This window comes from Arachis hypogaea, chromosome 18 (genome assembly GCF_003086295.3).
Source record: "Arachis hypogaea cultivar Tifrunner chromosome 18, arahy.Tifrunner.gnm2.J5K5, whole genome shotgun sequence".
In the NCBI taxonomy this organism is placed as follows: domain Eukaryota; kingdom Viridiplantae; phylum Streptophyta; class Magnoliopsida; order Fabales; family Fabaceae; genus Arachis; species Arachis hypogaea.
Window position 1 is genome coordinate 47,842,955 of NC_092053.1, and position 18,963 is coordinate 47,861,917.

The following is an 18,963-nucleotide window of genomic DNA, read 5'->3' on the forward strand; positions in this document are numbered from 1 at the left end:
ATTGTGCAATAAGGGAGAATATGTTGGAATTTTGGAGATGCTTTGTCATCTGAATTTCAGCTTTTCTCTTGTACTCCTCTTCACACACGTAAGGCTCCTTCCATGGCAAGCTGTATGTAGGGTGTCACCGTTGTCAATGGCTACTTCCCATCCTCTCAGTGAAAATGGTCCAAATGATCTGTCACAGCACGACTAATCATCTGTTGGTTCTCGATCATGTTGGAATAAGATCCACTGATCCTTTTGCGTCTGTCACTACGCTCAACAATCACGAGTTTGAAGCTCGTCACAGCCATTCAATCCTTGAATCCTACTCGGAATACCACAGACAAGGTTTAGACTTTTCGGATTCTCATGAATACCGCCATCAATCCTAACTTATACCACGAAGATTCTGATTAAGAAATCTAAGAGATACTCATTCAATCTGATGTAGAACGGAGGTGGTTGTCAGGCACACGTTCATGGATTGAGGAAGGTGATGAGTGTCACAGATCATCACCTTCTTCATAGTGAAGCGCGAATGAACATCTTAGATAGGAACAAGCGTGTTTGAATGGAAAACATAAATAATTGCATTAATTCATCGAGACGCTGCAGAGCTCTTCACCCCCAACAATGGAGTTTAGAGACTCATGCCGTCAAAAGGTATAAAGTTCAGGTCTAAAAATGTCATGAGGTACAAAATAAATTTCTAAAAGTTGTTTAAATACTAAACTAGTAACCTAGGTTTACAGAAAATGAGTAAACTATGATAGATAGTGCAGAAATCCACTTCTGGGACCCACTTGGTGTGTGTTGGGGCTGAGACTTAAGCTTCTCACGTGCCTGGGCTGTTTTTGGAGTTGAACGCCTGGTTGTAACCTGTTTCTGGCGTTGAACTCCAACTTGTAACCTGTTTCTGGCGCTGAATGCCAGACTGCAGCATGAAACTGGCATTGAACGGTAGATTACATCCTCTATCCTTGAGCAAAGTATGGACTATTATATATTGCAGGAAAGCCCTGGATGTCTACTTTCCAACGCAATTGAGAGCGCGCCAATTGGACTTGGGTAGCTCCAGAAAATCCATTCCGAGTGCAGAGAGGTCAGAATCCAACAGCATCAGCAGTCCTTTTTCAGCCTAAGTCAGATTTTTGCTCAGCTCCCTCAATTTCAGCCCTGAAAATACCTGAAATTATAGAAAAACACACAAACTCATAGTAAAGTTCAGAAATATAAATTTTGCCTAGAAACTAATAAAAATATACTAAAAACTAACTAAAACATACTAAAAACTACATGAAGTTAACCCCAAAAAGCGTATAAAATATCCGCTCATCACAACACCTAACATAAACTGTTGCTTGTCCCCAAGTAACTAGACAAATAAAATAGAACACAAATGAGTCAAGAAGCAATAATATCTCAGAGTTTTGAGTGAAGCTCAGATTCTAATTAGATGAGCGGGACTAGTAGCTTTTTGCTTCTGAACAGTTTTAGCATCTCACTTTATCCATTGAAGCTCAGAATGATTGGCATCTATAGGAACTTAGAATTCAGATAATGTTACTGATTCTCCTAGTTCAGTATGTTGATTCTTGAACACAGCTACTTTATGAGTCTTGGCCGTGGCCCTAAGCACTTTGTTTTCCAGTATTACCACCGGATATGTAAATGCCACAGACACATAATTGGGTGAACCTTTTCAGATTGTGACTCAGCTTTGCTAAAGTCCCCAATTAGAGGTGTCCAGGGTTCTTAAGCACACTCTTCTTTTTGCTTTAGACCTTGACTTTTACCGCTCAGTCCCAAGTTTTCACTTGACACCTTCACGCCACAAGCACATGGTTAGGGACAGCTTGGTTTAGCCGCTTAGGCCAGGATTTGATTCCTTTAGGCCCTCCTATCCACTGATGCTCAAAGCCTTGGATCCTTTTTATTACCCCTGCCTTTTGGTTTTAAGGGCTATCGGCTTTTTCTGCTTGCTTTTTCTTTTTCTTTTTCTTTTATTTTCGCTCTCTTCTTCTTTTTTTTTCCTGCAAGCTTTTGTATTCACTGCTTTTTCTTGCTTCAAGAATCAATTTTTTTTATGATTTTTCAGATTATCAAATAACATTTCTCTTTTTCATCGTTCTTTCAAGAGCCAACATATTTAACATTCATAAACATCAAATTCAAAAGACATATGCACTGTTCAAGTATTCATTCAGAAGATAAAAAGCATTGCCACCACATGTAAATAAATTAGAATTTTTCTTATTAAAAAATCAAAAAAAAATATTGCCTCCTTATTCTAAAGAAAATCCGCTATTTTATTCATGTTTAATGATGATGAGAAAAATAAATTATAGCTTAATTGGAGAAAAAATCGAAATATAGATACTAATTACTACTATTTATATATAACTTCTAAGGTAAAATTCAAATAAGAACAATTATCACAGAGTTAAGGCTAAGATTAGAACTCAACAACCTTGAATTTGGGAAGTGGATGCCTCTTTAGTCTGTGGAGTGCTTGGCCCTTCAAGAGATAATTTTTGACGCTTTAATTCCTTCAGTTCACGCCCTTGCTCTTCTTGTTCTCTAAGCAGTTTGCAGAGCATGCTGTTTTGATTTTGCTGTTCTTCCTTTATTTGGTCCATAGCTTCTTGCAACTTGGTAACAGATGCTTCAAGATGTTCCCAATATTCAAATTGAGGGATTTCCGGGAAAAATTCCTGTGCCCTCCTCTTGATGGGGTCATCCTACACTTGTTGTTTTTCCATTGTGGTTTTAGTGATTGGCTGCTCAACTGAGATATACTCCGTTATTCCCATCCTCACTCCAGCATCTTTGCAGAGCATAGAGATTAAGCTTGGATAAGCCAGCCTGGCATCTTTGGAGTTCTTGTTTGCAATTATGTAAAGTTCACATGAAATCAGTTGATGAACTTCCACTTCTTTTCCCAACATAATGCAATGGATCATCACTGTACTTTTAACGGTGACTTTAGAACGGTTGCTAGTGGGTAATATAGAACGCCCAATGAAGTTCAGCCATCCTCTGGCAACTGGTTTGAAATCTTCTCTCATGAGTTAATTTGGGACGCCCTTGGTGCTGGTGGTCCACCTGGCTCCAGGGATGCATATATCCTCTAGAATCTTGTCCAGGCCCTTGTTTGTTCTCATCATTCTCCTATTAAAGGAGTCTGGGTCGTCTTTCAGCTGAGGTAGCTTAAAGATCTCCCTGATTTTGTCAGGGTGGATGTGAACAATCTTTCCTCTGACCAAGGTCTGATAGTCATAGAGGGCAATTCCAGATATTCTCTACCTGTCTGTTTGCCACAGATTAGCGTAGAACTCCTGAACCATATTCCTTCCCACTTTTGTTTCAGGATTAGCTAGGATTTCCCAGTTCCTGTTTCGAATTTGCTCTTGGATCTCCGGATATTCATCTTCTTTCAGATCACATTTGACTTCCGGGATCACTGATCTTAGACCCATTATTTTGTAGTAATGGTCTAAATGTTCTTTGGTTAAGAACTTTCCTTGATTCCAAAATGGTTTTGGAATACTCTCTTTCTTGCCTCTTGGAGTGGGTTGTTTTCCTTTAGGAGCCATGATCTTAGTGGGTATGGTTTAGTGATCACGGATAAACACACCAAACTTAGAGGTTTGCTTGTCCTCAAGCAAAAGAAAAGAAAGGAGAGGGATAGAAGGAGAGCTAGTGTCGAATGGTGGAGGATATGAGGGAGGCCGAATGTGGCTTTAAAAGGGAGGGGGTGGGTTTTCGAAAATTTTAAAAAGATAAGATAGAAGATATGATTTATAAAAGATAAGTATGATAAGAAAAAGATATAAAAATTTGTGGATGATATTTGGAAAAGATAATTCTGAATTTTTATTTTCAAAAAGATTTTGAGTTTTGAAAAATTTGAAAAAGAGTTGGATTGGATTGAAAAAAAGATTTGTGTTTATGGATTAAGATACATTTGATATTTTTGAAATAGGGATTTTAGAAATTAGGATTAAAAATTTTTGGAATTGAGAGTTTGTGACATGTTTATGCAAGAAATCATGAATTGAAACATGAAATTTAAATTAAAATAAAAATTGTGAAGTAAAAACGAATTTACCTCCTCCCCACCATCCTGGGGTTACACGCCCAAATGCTACATGTTTTGGGCGTTTAACGCCCAAATGCTGCTTCTCCTGGGCGTTCAACGCCCAGCTGTTGCTTCTTTCTGGCGTTGAACGCCAGGAACTCCTTTGTCACTGGGCGTTTTTCTGAACGCCCAGGATGCTGTAAATATGGCGTTAAACGCCCAGAAAATGCTTCTTTCTGGCGTTCAACGCCCAGAAGATGCTTCTTTCTGGTGTTTAACGCCCAAATGGCTATCCTTACTGGCGTTCAACGCCCAGTGGATGCTTCTTTTGGGCCTTCAACGCCCAAAACAGCCTTTTACTGGCGTTTTCTTGCCAGTGAGCTCTTTTTTTCTGTTTTGTGCTATGAATCCTTCTGTAGCCCTGTGAACTTATGCAATTGATTCTTTACCTTGTTAATATTGAACTTATAAAAAATAATTAAAATGAAGAATGGAATAAAATAAAATAAATCAACAGAAAAAGTATTGTTACTGGCTGGGTTGCCTCCCAGCAAGCGCTTCTTTATTGTCTTTAGCTGGACCTTGCTGAGCTTTTAATCTAGCCTCAGCCTTGAGCACTCTTGCTCAACATTGCCTTCAAGATAATGCTTGATTCTTTGTCCATTAACAATGAACTTCTTATCAGAATCAATGTCTTGAAGCTCCACATAACCATATGGTGATACACATGTAATCACATATGGTCCCCTCCACCGGGATTTCAGTTTCCTGGGGAATAGCCTGAGCCTAGAGTTAAACAACAGAACCTTTTGTCCTGGTTCAAAGACTCTAGATGACAGCTTTCTGTCATGCCACCTTTTGGATTTCTCTTTATAAAGGTTGGCATTTCGAAAGCAGTGAGTCTGAATTCCTCTAGCTCATTCAGCTGGAGCAATCTTTTTTCTCCAGCTAATTTGGCATCAAAGTTTAGGAATCTGGTTGCCCAGTAGGCCTTATGTTCCAGTTCCACGGGCAGATGACAGGCCTTACCATACACAAGCTGGTATGGAGAGGTCCCTATAGGAGTCTTGAATGCTGTTCTGTAAGCCCACAGAGCATCATCCAAGCTTCTCGCCCAATCCTTTCTACGGGTACTTACTGTCCGTTCTAGGATTCTTTTTAGTTCTCTATTAGAGACTTCGGCTTGCCCATTTGTTTGTGGATGATATGGAGTTTCCACCTTGTGGCGAATCCCATACCGGACCATTGCAAAGTAAAGCTGTTTGTTGCAGAAGTGAGTGCCCCTATCACTGATTAGTACTCTAGGGACACCAAACCTACTGAAGATATGTTTCTGGAGGAACTTCAGCACTGTTTTAGTATCATTGGTGGGTGTGGCAACAGCCTCTACCCATTTTGATACATAGTCGACTGCCACCAGAATATAAGTGTTTGAGTATGATGGTGGGAAAGGTCCCATGAAGTCAATTCCCCATACATCAAATAATTTAATCTCCAAGATTCCCTGCTGAGGCATGGCGTAGCCATGAGGCAGATTACCAGCTCTTTGGCAACTGTCACAGTTACGTACAAACTCTCGGGAATCTCTATAGAGTGTAGGCCAGTAGAAGCCACATTGGAGGACCTTGGTGGCTGTTCGCTCACCTCCTAAATGGCCTCCATATTGTGATCCATGGCAATGCCATAAGATCCTTTGTGCTTCTTCTTTAGGCACACACCTACGGATTATTCCGTCTGCACATCTCTTAAAGAGATAGGGTTCATTCCACAAGTAGTACTTTGCATCGGTAATTAATTTTTTCTTTTGTTGCCTGCTGTACTCCTTGGGTATGAACCTTGCAGCTTTATAGTTTGCAATGTCTGCAAACCATGGTGTTTCTTGAATGGCAAACAAATGCTCATCTGGAAAAGTTTCAGAGATCTCAATAGAGGGAAAGGACGCCCCTTCTACTGGCTCTATCCGGGACAGATGGTCAACCACTTGGTTTTCTGTCCCTTTTCTGTCTCTTATTTCTATATCAAACTCCTGAAGAAGCAACACCCATCTTATGAGCTTGGATTTTGAATCCTGCTTTGTAAGTAGATATTTAAGAGCAGCATGGTCAGTGTACACAATCACTTTGGATCCTACTAAGTATGATCTAAACTTGTCAATGGCATAAACCACTGCAAGCAATTCTTTTTCTGTGGTTGTGTAGTTTTTCTGGGCATCATTTAAAACGCGGCTAGCATAATAAATGACATGCAGAAGCTTGTCATGCCTCTGTCCCAGTACTGCACCAATGGCATGGTCACTGGCATCACACATTAGTTCAAATAGTAATGTCCAGTCTGGTGCAGAAATAACTGGTGCTGTGACCAGCTTAGCTTTCAGAGTTTCAAACGCCTGCAGACACTCTGTGTCAAACACAAATGGCGTGTTAGCAGCTAGCAGATTGCTCAGAGGTTTTGCGATTTTTGAAAAGTCCTTTATAAAGCTCCTATAGAATCCTGCATGCCCCAGAAAGCTTCTGATTGCCTTAACATTGGCAGGTGGGGGTAATTTTTCAATCACCTCTACCTTAGCTTGATCCACCTCTATTCCCTTGTTCGAAATTTTATGCCCAAGGACAATCTCTTCAGTCACCATAAAGTGACATTTTTCCCAGTTTAAAACCAGGTTAGTCTCTTGGCATCTTTTCAGAACTAGTGTCAGGTGATCAAGACAGGAGCTGAATGAGTCTCCATATACTGAGAAGTCATCCATGAAGACTTCCAGAAATTTTTCCACCATATCAGAGAAAATAGAGAGCATGCATCTCTGAAAGGTTGCAGGCGCATTACACAGCCCAAATGGCATCCTTCTGTAAGCAAATACTCCAGATGGACATGTGAATGCTATTTTTTCTTGATCCTGGGGATCTACTGCAATTTGGTTGTAACCTGAATAGCCATCCAAAAAGCAGTAAAAATCATGACCTGCTAGTCTCTCTAGCATCTGGTCTATGAATGGTAAAGGAAAATGATCCTTTCTGGTGGCTGTATTGAGCCTTCTGTAGTCAATACACATACGCCACCCTGTAACTGTTCTTGTAGGAAACAGTTCATTTTTTTCATTATGAACCACTGTCATACCTCCCTTTTTGGGGACAACTTGGACAGGGCTCACCCAGGGGCTATCAGAAATAGGATAAATAATTCCAGCCTCCAATAACTTGGTGACCTCTTTCTGCACCACTTCCTTCATGGCTAGATTTAGCTGCCTCTGTGGTTGAACCACTGGCTTAGCATCATCCTCCAATAGGATCTTGTGCATGCATCTAGCTGGACTTATGCCCTTAAGATCACTTATGGACCACCCAAGAGCTGTCTTGTATGTCCTTAGCACTTGAAGTAGTGCTTCCTCTTCCAGTGGATTTAAAGCAGAGCTTATGACCACTGGAAAAGTGTCACCTTCTCCCAGAAATACATATTTCAGGGATGGTGGTAATGACTTGAGCTTGGGTTTAGGAGGTTTCCACTCTTCCTGAGGAAGTTTCAGAGGTTCTTTCGATTCCTCTGAATCCTCCAAATCAGGCTGAACATCTTTAAAGATGCCCTTAAGCTCTGATTCGAGACTCGCAGCCATGTTGATCTCTTCTACTAAAGAGTCAATGAGATCAACTTTCATGCAGTCTTTTGGTGTGTCTGAATGCTGCATAGCCTTGACAGCATTCAACTTAAACTCATCCTAATTGACTCTCAGGGTTACTTCCCCCTTTTGGAAATCAATGGGAGTTCGTCCAGTTGCTAGGAACAGTCTTCCTAGAATGAGAGTAGCACTCTTGTGCTCCTCCATTTCCAGCACTACAAAGTCAGTGGGAAAGGTGAATGGCCCAACCCTGACAATCATGTCCTCAATCACGCCTGATGGGTATTTAATGGAGCCATCAGCAAGTTGGAGACATATCCGGGTTGGTTTAACTTCTTCAATTAAACTAAGCTTTCTGATAGTGGATGCAGGTATTAGGTTAATGCTTGCCCCAAGATCACATAAAGCTGTCTTGGTGTAATTACCCTCTAATATGCGTGGTATCAGAAAGCTCCCGGGATCTTTAAGCTTTTCTGGAAAGCTTTTCAGAATGACTGCACTGCATTCTTCAGTGAGGAGAACTCTTTCAGTTTCTCTCCAATCCTTCTTATGACTCAAGATCTCTTTCATGAACTTGGCATAAGAAGGTATTTGCTCAAGTGCCTCTGCAAACAGAATCTTTATTTCAAGAGTCCTGAGATAATCTGCAAAGTGAGCAAATTGCTTATCCTGCTCCTCTTGGCAAAGTTGTTGAGGATAAGGTATCTTGGCTTTATATTCCTCAACCTTAGTTGCTGCAGGTTTATTTCCTATAGAAGTGGTTGGAGAAGCCTTTTTAGAGGTGTTGTTATCAGCACTTGTGTATGTCTGATCCCTCACTGGCATTTGAATGCCAGGGGTGGAAGCTGGAGTGACGTTAGATGCCAACTCCTCACCTGTTCCTAGCGTCTGAACGCCAGAACTGTGCTTCCTTTGGGCGTTCAACGCCAATTCCTTGCTTGTTTCTGGCGTTGAACGCCAGGACTGAGCATGGCTTGGGCATTCAACACCAGCTTTCCACCCATTTTCTGGAGTTTGAGCACCAGAATTATTTCTCTCCGGGCTCTTACTGTCCTCAGATGGATCTTGGGTAGTTTGCTCATTTCTTGGTTTCCTGCTACCTTGAGGTGAGGTATTTAATGTTTTCCCACTTCTTAATTGAACTGCTTGGCACTCTTCTGTTATTTGTTTTGACAGTTGCTGTTCTGTTTGCTTTAACTGTACTTCCATATTTATATTAGCCATTCTTGATTCTTGTAGTGTTTCCTTGAATTCGGCTAGCTGTTTTGTTAGAAAATCCAATTGCTGATTGAATTCAGTAGCTTGTTCTGCAGGGCTGAGTTCAGCAGTTACTGTTTTAGCCTCTTCTTTCATGGAAGGTTCACTGCTTAGGTACAGATGCTGATTTCTGGCAACTGTATCAATGAGCTCTTGAGCTTCTTCAATTGTTTTTCTCATGTGGATAGATCTACCAGCTGAGTAGTCTAGAGAAATCTGAGCTCTTTCTGTAAGCCCATAATAGAAGATGTCTAACTGAATCCACTCTGAAAACATTTCAGAGGGGCATTTTCTTAGCATCTCTCTGCATCTCTCCCAGGCATCATAAAGAGATACATTATCTTCTTGTTTAAAGCCTTGGATATCCAGCCTTAGCTGAGTCATCCGTTTTGGAGGAAAGTATTGATTCAGGAATTTTTCTGTCAACTGTTTCCATGTCCTTATGCTAGCCTTAGGTTGGTTATTTAACCACCTCTTAGCTTGGTCTTTTACAGCAAATGGAAACAGTAATAATCTGTAGACATCCTGATCTACTTCCTTATCATGTACTGTGTCAGCAATCTGTAAAAACTGTGCCAGAAACTCTGTAGGTTCTTGATAAACCTCTCTTTCATGGTTTATCTTGTGCTCATTTGAGTGGTTTTTATATACTCTTTACCCACTTATTCATACTATTTGCATAGTTTTACATTTGCCTTCCTAATTATGTGCTTTGATTGAAAACATGCTTCTTTGGCCTTTATATTGCTAATATTAATCCTCTCTTATCACCATTAGATGCCTTGATATGTGTGTTAAGTGATTTCAGAGATTACAGGGTAGGAATGGCTCAGAGGATGGAAAGGAAGCATGCAAAAGTGGAAGGAATACAAGAAGTTGGAGAAATTGCTAAGCTGTCCAGCCTGACCTCTTCGCACTCAAATGGCTATAACTTTAGCTACAGAGGTCCAAACGATGCGGTTCTAGTTGCATTGGAAAGCTAACATCTGGGGTTTCGATTTGATATATAATATGCCATAGTTTCCCTGATGCTAGGCGACACGAACGCGTGATCCACGCGAATGCATCGCATCTGCGAACTTCAATCCGCGCGGCCGCGTGGACGATGCCACCGCGTCACTTGTCCACAACCTGAACGTACCAGAATACGCAGGGGGCGATTTCTGGGCTGTTTTTGACCCGGTTTTCGGCCCGGAAAACACAGATTAGAGGCTATAAAGTGAGGGAATGCATCCATTCAGAGGGAGCTCGCATTTTTACTACTTTCCATGATTTAGATTTAGTTTGAGAGAGGTTCTCTCCTCTCTCTCTTAGGATTAGGATTTAGGACTTCTCTTAGTTTTTAAGAGTGACTCTCGATCCAGGTTTTATGTTTCTTTGTTTTAAGCTTCCCTTTTCACTTTTATTTATTTATTCCAGCACTTGAGTTGATTATTTACTTTTATAATTTAATTTATGAATTATTCCATGTTACAGATTGTTATTTGAATTAATGATATTTGAGGTATTTCAGTTATTGATTGCTTTCTCTTTAATTTGTGTTACCATTGTTTCCAATCTGAAGGTATTCTATTCCAGCAATTTACTTTTTCCCCTTTTGGTCTTGGTTAAAAAATCAGTAACTCAACATTATCAAACTCAACATAACTGATAATCGCTATCTTGCTAATTGAACTGAACTTCAATAATCCCAACTTTTTCTTAGGAAATAAATAGGATTGGAAGGTCAAACTAATTAGTCCCTTGACTTTCCTTTGTTCTAGCAAAGGTTAATTAAGTGGAATTTAGATTCAACTTTCATTATTATTGAGAGAGATAACTAAGTTGGACTTCCAATTTCTCTTACCTTACTAGAAGTTTGCTTTACAGTATTTATTTATTTTAATTGCCATTTACTTTACTTGTTATTCAAATCACTTGCTTCTCACCTTCTAAACCCCGATTACAACCTTTATAGCCAATAATAAGAACATACTTCCTTGTAGTTCCATGAGAAGACGACCCGAGGTTTGAATACTCGGTTAATAATTTTTAAGGGGTTTGTTACTTGTGACAACAAAACATTTGTACGAACAGATTTCTGTCGGTTTAGAGACTATATCTACAACAAGACTGTTTTTTATTAACTTCTTTACTGGCAAAAATCCCAACGTCAGTTCTTCCTGTGGAAGACCAGAATACTGGCAACTTTGCTGCACCATGATAACGAGCTGAGGATTCAACTCAAAGCTACTGACTCCAATGGAGGGTATACAAATACTACTCCCATATGAAATAGTAGTGGGGTTAGCATATGACCCCAGAGTCCTTCTGGACTGCTCTTTTCCACTTAGGTCCATGATGGAGAAAAGGAAATTGATGTGAATTGCAATTAAAATATATTTTTATTTTTATTTTATAAAAAGAAAACGAATAAATAAATAAAATGAATTAAAATAACTAGAAATTAAATATAGATTTCGAAAGAGAAAGAAAAATAATTTAAATTTAAAGCTAAAAGAATTACTTAATTAAGAAGATTTGAAAAAATTTTGGATATGATTTTTGAAAAAAATTTTAAATTTTGAAATAAAAAAATCTGAATTTTAAAAGTAATTTTCGAAAGTTGCTTTAAAATAAAGAGAAAAGATATTTTTGAATTTAATAAGGAAAGAGAAAAACAATAAAATAGCACAAGATTTAAAATTTTTTAGATCTAATGCTCCTTGTTTTCGAAAATTTTGGAGGGAAAACACCAAGGAACACCAAACTTAAAAATTTTAAGATCAAGACACAAGGAGAACTCAAGAACACCTTGAAGACTCACAAGAACAACAAGAACGTGAAGATAGAACACCAAACTTAAAATTTTTAGAAAACCAAAATAAAATTTTCGAAAACTAAAGAAAAATTAACAAGAAAACACCAAACTTAAAGTTTGGCACAAGATTTAATCAAAGAAAAATTATTTTTGAAAAAGTTTTAAAAAGAAAGACTCAAAGGAGCAACTATTCACAAGAACATAGACACATTCAACAAATGCATGAACTAAACAAAAGAGAAGTATTTTTGAGGAATTGAGGGAAAATAACAAGCATGCAGTTCGAAAATTATATATAAAAAATAAAAATAAATAAAAATAAAAATAAGAACATGCAATGGACACCAAACTTAAAATATGAAACTAAACTCAAAGAAAAATTAAAAATTAATAAGGAAAAAAATAATATTTTTGGAAAATTTTTGAAAAGAAAACAAAAGACTCTGACACAAAAGACAAAATTTTCCTAATCTAAGCAACAAAATAAACCGTTAGTTGTTCAAACTCGAACAATCTCCGGCAACGGCGCCAAAAACTTGGTACACGAAAATGTGTATGTCAATTTCAATATTACTATTTCTCACGAATTTGCACAACTAACCAGCAAGTGCACTGGGTCGTCCAAGTAATACCTTACGTGAGTAAGGGTCGAATCCCACGGAGATTATTGGCTTGAAGGAAGCTATGGTTATCTTATTATTCTTTGTCAGGATACCAACAACAGTGTTTTGTAAGTTCAATTGTGAAAAGTAAAAAGGCATAAAATAAATACTTATTGTGCAATAATGGAGAATATGTTGGAGTTTTGGAGATGCTTTGTCATCTGAATTTCAGCTTTTCTCTTGTACTCCTCTTCACACAAGTAAGGCTCCTTCCATGGCAAGCTGTATGTAGGGTGTCACTGTTGTCAATGGCTACTTCCCATCCTCTCAGTGAAAATGGTCCAAATGCTCTGTCACAGCACGACTAATCATCTGCTGGTTCTCGATCATGTTGGAATAAGATCCATTGATCCTTTTGCGTCTGTCACTACGCTCAACAATCGCGAGTTTGAAGTTCGTCACAGCCATTCAATCCTTGAATCCTACTCGGAATACCACAGACAAGGTTTAGACTTTCCGGAATCTCATGAATGCCGCCATCAATCCTAGCTGATACCACGAAGATTCTGATTAAGAAATCTAAGAGACACTCATTCAATCTGATGTAGAACAGAGGTAGTTGTCAGGCACACGTTCATGGATTGAGAAAGGTGATGAGTGTCACGGATCATCACCTTCTTCATAGTGAAGCGCGAATGAACATCTTAGATAGGAACAAGCGTGTTTGAATGGAAAACAGAAATAATTGTATTAATTCATCGAGACGCTGCAGAGCTCCTCACCCCCAACAATGGAGTTTAGAGACTCATGCCGTCAAAAGGTATAAAGTTTAGGTCTAAAAATGTCATGAGGTACAAAATAAATTTCTAAAAGTTGTTTAAATACTAAACTAGTAACCTAGGTTTACAGAAAATGAGTAAACTATGATAAATAGTGCAGAAATCCACTTCTGGGGCCCATTTGGTATGTGATAGGGCTGAGACTTAAGCTTCTCACGTGCCTGGGCTGTTTCTGGAGTTGAACGCCTTGTTGTAACCTGTTTCTGGCGTTGAACTCCAACTTGTAACCTGTTTCTGGCGCTGAACGCCAGACTACAGCATGGAACTGGCGTTGAACGCCAGTTTACGTCGTCTATTCTTGAGCAAAGTATAGACTATTATATATTGCTGGAAAGCCCTGGATTTCTACTTTCCAACGCAATTAAAAGCGTGCCAATTGGACTCCTTTAGCTCCAAAAATTCCATTCCAAGTGCAGAGAGGTCAGAATCCAACAGCAACAGCAGTCCTTTTTTAGCCTAAATCAGATTTTTGCTCAGCTCCCTCAATTTTAGCCAGAAAATACCTGAAATTACAGAAAAACACACAAACTCATAGTAAAGTCCAGAAATATAAATTTTTCCTAGAAACTAATGAAAATATACTAAAAACTAACTAAAACATACTAAAAACTACATGAAGGTAACCCCAAAAAGCGTATAAAATATCCGCTCAACAATAAGCTGTTGGGGCATCTCATCCCTCTTGGATATATTCCCAATCCTTTGGTATTGAGAGCAAGATTTACGGAAGGCAGTAGCATCCTTAAAAAGAGTGGGCCACTAGAATCCACAGTCTAAAATTTTTCTCGCTGTTCTTTGAAGGCCAAAATGTCCACACTCTCAAAGGAGTAGCAGGCCTCTAAAATTGGCTGGAATTCTGATTGAGGCACATACCTTCCAATTATCTGGTCAGCACCATACCTCCATAAATATGGGTCATCCCATATATAATATTTGGACTCGCTTTTAAGCTTGTCCTTTTGATGATTAGTAAAATTGGGAGGGAAGGTATGACTAACTAAATAATTAGCTATAGGTGCATACCAAAGAATTACTTCAAATATTGTGCGCATGCTATCAAATGAAAAAGCATCATTGATAGGAGTGGAGTCACTCTTAATGTGCTCTAGGCGACTCAAGTGGTCCGCCACCAAATTCTGGGAACCACTCCTATTTTTTATTTCTAAATCAAATTCTTGCAGCAACAATATCCAACGTATTAACCTTGGTTTGGACTCTTTTTAGCCAACAAATATTTTAGAGCTGCATGGTCTGAGTATACTACCACCTTAGTACCAAGTAAATAGGTTCAGAATTTATCCAGAGCAAAAACAATAGCCAGAATCTCTTTTTCAGTGGTAGTATAATTAGACTGAGCAGCGTCTAAGGTCTTAGAAGCATAAGCAATTACAAAAGGGTTCTTACCTTCGCGCTGAGCCAGTGCCGCTCCTACTGCATGGATGGCAGCATCACATAAAATTTTAAATGGCTGGCTCCAGTCTGGTCCTCTCACAATCGGAGCTTGAGTCAAGGCGATCTTGAGCTTATCAAACGCTTCCCTGCAGTCCTCACTCAGCTCAAACTCAACATCCTTCTGCAGCAATCTGGATAGAGGCAATGCTACCTTACTCAAGTCCTTGATAAATCTCTGGTAAAAACCTACATGACCAAGCAACGAACGGACTTCCCTCATGGAGGAGGAGTAAGGTAAACTAGAAATGACATCTACCTTTACTGGATCTACAAAAATACCAGTATTAGAAATAACATGTCCTAGAATAATACCTTGTTTTACCATAAAATGACATTTTTCAAAATTTAATATAAGGTTTGAACTAACTGATGCCAGGGCATCTTGGCCAGCTTCACTGACCTTTTCTTCAGTTTTTTAAGGCAGTTTCATGCATTTTCTTAGTAAATAGGTAAGTTTTGGGTGGATATTCACTTACATCTTGATTTAGGCAAATATTGTGAATTTTACATGATTTCATGAGAATTATGCATGGATTGAATGACAATTGGGATAATGCATGATCTCATAACTTAGACTAGAGCTTTGAGGCACTTTATTTGCTTGATTTCAGGACAAAGGAAGCAAGGAAGAGCCACGTTAGTAGCCACGTTAGTCTAACTAACGTGACCACTAACGTGGAATGGGAGCGAGCTTGCAACGTTAATGAGAAAAGTAATCGCCAATAACGTCCTCGAAGCCATCATAGCCCACGTTAATTGCCACGTTAACTACATTAACGTGGTAGTTAACGTGGAAGAAGAGTGAGCTCTAGCATTAGTGGTAAAGGTGAATACCACTAACGCTCCAAAGTGGCAATTGTCCACGTTAAGAGTCACGTTAACTTAGTTAACGTGAATTCTAACATGGAAGAAGAAGATGAAGCCAATGTTAGTGACACTCACCTTTGTCACTAACGTTGGACCAAGCTCATATTGGCCACGTTAAGAGCCACGTTAACTTAGTTAACGTGGACTCTAACGTCGGAAAGCAAGGAATGGCCAACGTTAGTGACACTCACCTTTGTCACTAACATTGGACTAAGCCACTTTAGGCCACGTTAGTTGCCACGTTAACTCAGTTAACGTGAAAGCTAACATGGAGGAGAGAATGATGAGGCAACGTTAGTGACACTCACCTTTGTCACTAACATTGGGGATGGCTACCAATACCACGTTGGAGGCCACGTTAACGCAATTAACGTGAACTCTAACGTAGGAAAGGGGCGTTTTGGAGCGTTAGTAACAAAGGTAAGTGTCACCAACGCTCTCGAGGCTAAAGTGTGCTCACGCTAAGAGCCACGTTAGTTATCCTAACGTGGACTCTAATGTGAGAAAGGGGGGACTCTCAACGTTATTGAAAAAGGTAAACCCCAATAACGTGTGCGAAGGACCAAGAGGCAATGTTAGTAGTCACGTTGGTGCCATTAACGTTGAAGTTAACATGGACCATTCTTGGGTTAGGAACGTTAGTGAAAAAGGTGATTTTCACTAACGATCTCGAACCCACACTTTCACTTAACGTTAACGCCACTAACGTCCTAAGCTAAAGTCCATGCCTACTTCACACTCTCTCTCTGCAAGTAAAGCTAAGCCCACTGAAGATGATAACTGCTTCAACTCAAGATCCAAAGGCCCATATCCAAGACTTGAAGAGCCAACTAGAAGATCACAAGAGTAGTATATATAGGGTTAGTTTTGAAATAGAAAGGAGCTTTTGGCATTTGGAGAACTACACTCTGTATAATTTTACTTTCTCTGTAACTTCTAGTTTAAATTCCAAAAATGTATTCTCCATCTCTGCTTTCCATTTCCAGAACTATGAACAACTAAACCCCTTTCATTGGGTTAGGGAGCTCTGTTGTAATTTGATGGATCAATAATAGTTTTCATTATTCTTCTTCTTTCTTTTCTCTTGATTTTACTAGAAAGCTTTCAATCTTCATCCAATTGGATAGTTGTCTTGGAAAAGAAGTTATTCATACTTGGATCTCTTCTGAACATTGGAAGAGGAATGAAGAGATCATGGTAGAAATGCTTTCTCATGTTGGACCAAATTGGGGTTTGGATGGGAATGGTGACATATAATCCTACCAACACTTTGATTTGGGAATACATATGGTATAATCAGTGACCATAATTCATCTCTTCTCATGAGCAATTAGACCAAGGAATTGGCTATTGATCAAGATTTGAGAGATTGAATTACCAAGGAATTGGAATTCAATCACTTAAGATTGCAAAGGAGATCAATGAATGCATTGATTGAGGAAGAGATGAGAATGAACTTGATCCGGAGAATGCAATATCTCCTAAGCCCAATGAATTCCCCATTTCTGATCTTACCCATTCTCTTTAATTCTTGCTAATTACTTTGATTCTCATCTTCCCCATTCCCCATTTAAGATTCTGCAATTTACTTTCCGCTATTTACATTCAGCTCTTTATTTCCAGCATTTATATTTCTGCTATTTACCTTTCCGCCATTTAATTTGCTACAATTCTCAAATCAATTTCTGCTTAGCTCAACTAGAACACTCCTCCAATTAAATTTGCTTGAACAATCAATCCATGTGGGATTCGACCTCACTCTATTGTGAGTTTTTACTTGACGACAATTCGGTATACTTGCCGAGGGAAAATTGTTGAGAGACAATTTTCCGTGCATCAAGTTTATGGCGCCGTTGTTGGGGATTAGTTTAGTATCAACAATGATTAAATTGGTGGATAACTAGATTGAGCATTTTTCTTGATTTAATTTCATTTGAGTAATTTACTTTCAGTTTTAGCTATTTTCTCCCTTTCCCCTACCCGTTTTCTTAGTTGTTTACAATTTATTTCACTAACCCACTAACTGTTTGATATATTGCATCACTCACACTAACAGCATTTCTAACAAGAACACTTTCTGCATCCATTTACCTGCTTGTGCCTTATTGGTTGTATGACAGGGAGAAGAAGCGGGGCTTCAACTTCCTTTGATTCTGAACCTGAGAGGACCTTCCTTAGATTAAGGAGGGAAGCAAGAGGAAAACGAGTAGTTGGTGCGGAGGAAGAGGAGGAATACTTTGAACCAGACATGGAGGAGAATATGGAGAACCATCATGAAGAAGAAGCTCACAACCATAGCAGAGAAGGTCTAGCAAATCATGCTGGGCAAGAGAGAAGAGTTCTAAGCTCCTACATCAATCCAAACCCAGAAAATTGTGGAAGTAGCATCCAAAAGCCAACCATACATGCCAACAACTTTGAACTAAAGCCACAACTCATCACCCTTGTTCAGAACAACTGTTCATTCGGAGGAGGTGTACAAGAAGACCCCAATCAACATCTAACCACATTCCTGAGGATATGTGATACTGTGAAGTCTAATGGTGTTCATCCTGACACCTATAGACTGCTCCTATTTCCCTTCTCACTCAAGGACAAAGCAACTAAGTGGCTGGAGTCTTTCCCGAAGGAGAGTTTAACAACCTGGGAAGATGTGGTGAACAAATTCTTGGCAAGATTCTACCCTCCTCAACGAATTAACAGGTTGAGAGCTGAGGTACAGACCTTCAGGCAACAAGATGGTGAGACTCTTTATGAAGCATGGGAGAGGTTTAAAGACCTAACAAAAAGATGCCCACCAGATATGTTCAACGAATGGGTGCAGCTACACATTTTCTATGAAGGACTTTCTTATGAATCAAAGAAGGCAGTAGACCACTCATCCGGGGGATCTCTGAACAAAAAGAAGACCATTAAAGAAGCCATAGATGTCATTGAGACTGTAGCAGAAAATGACTACTTCTATGCTTCTGAAAGAGGCAACACTAGAGGAGTGATGGAGCTGAATAACATGGATGCATTGCTGGCTCAAAACAAGATGATCACCAAGCAGTTGGCTGACCTTACCAAAAAGATGGAGAGGAACCAAGTAGCAGCAATCACCACCTCAGCAGCAGAGGATGAGAGTGACCAGGAACAAGCTAACTACATTGGAAACTCACCTAGGCAAGCACATGATCCATACTCCAAAACTCACAATCCTGGTTGGAGGAACCACCCAAACTTTGGGTGGAAAAATCAACAAGATCAAGGCCAAGATCAGAGACGTCCCAACCCCAACAACATAGCTCACCAACATGCCACACATAGACCATATCAGCACCCACCTAACAACCCCTCTCAACATCCATACCAAAACCAAACTAGCCATGATCATCCCTCAAATCTCAACTCACCATCACCATCTGAAGATAGACTCTCAAAGATTGAGACCCTACTCGAAAGCATATGCAAGGAGATTCAAGATGACA

General features: G+C 39.4%; 1 non-coding gene across 1 annotated transcript; it reads right to left on the bottom strand.

Annotated features, from left to right (window-relative positions):
* Positions 1 to 18,194: 18,194 nt before the first annotated feature.
* On the bottom strand, positions 18,195 to 18,301 carry LOC112774404 (small nucleolar RNA R71). Its single transcript, XR_003188896.1, has one exon. It is a non-coding gene; the product is annotated as a small nucleolar RNA R71 (small nucleolar RNA).
* Positions 18,302 to 18,963: the final 662 nt, after the last annotated feature.